This window comes from Emiliania huxleyi (assembly GCF_000372725.1).
Source record: "Emiliania huxleyi CCMP1516 unplaced genomic scaffold EMIHUscaffold_436, whole genome shotgun sequence".
Classification (NCBI taxonomy): domain Eukaryota; phylum Haptophyta; order Isochrysidales; family Noelaerhabdaceae; genus Emiliania; species Emiliania huxleyi.
Window position 1 is genome coordinate 20,743 of NW_005198714.1, and position 772 is coordinate 21,514.

A 772-nucleotide genomic window follows, 5' to 3' on the forward strand; every position below is an offset into this window, starting at 1 on the left:
CGCGGTGCACATGGGACGCGCTTGAGCACTTTGCAACGACTGAGGCCACTCTCTCTCCGGCCGCCGCGACGGCGAGACTCGTCACTCGAGACAGCGTCGGTCAAAAACGACGCCGACCGCCAGTGGACGAGTGCGAAAACAGACGTAAATGAGTAGTATTCAGCAGGATCGATGTGGCCCCAAGCTGAGGAGGGACGCACCCATCGTAACTAAGGGGTGGAGCAAGAAGCGGGGGAGCAGGGCCCTCCACCCCCTCTCGCTGTCCGTGGCGCAGCTTCCGCGCACACCCCGACAATCCCTATCACCCCCCGCTGCACACAACTCGTGTCGCCCCTCCTGCCTGCGCAACGCGGCCAGCTCCTGCGCGTACCAGCGCGCGGGCGCCGCCACCTTCGAGCGCGCCGGCAGCCGCAGCGCGCGCAACGCCCTCAGCGCCGCGTCGTAACGCGCCGCACCTACACGGTGCCGGTTTCGCCTTCCGAGGAGCACCGCCGCCTACACTCGCGGCGAACGACGTCACATTCACATTCTGAAGGGACGCCGTGTTGCGTGCCTGTGGCTGTCACTGTGCTCCTCTCGTGTGCGGTTTCGCGGCCCGGGGCCGTGCGCCTTCTGGATGTCTGTGAAGAGGTCTCTCTTCGCCGGCTGTGCTGCGTCATGCCCCCCCCCCCCCCCCCTTCCCTCCCGGCCGGTGCCCCCGTGTGCGGGGCGCCTCGTGCAGCCTCGCGTCTTACGCGTTGGAGGCGTCGAGACTCGCGAGCAGGCTGGGCGC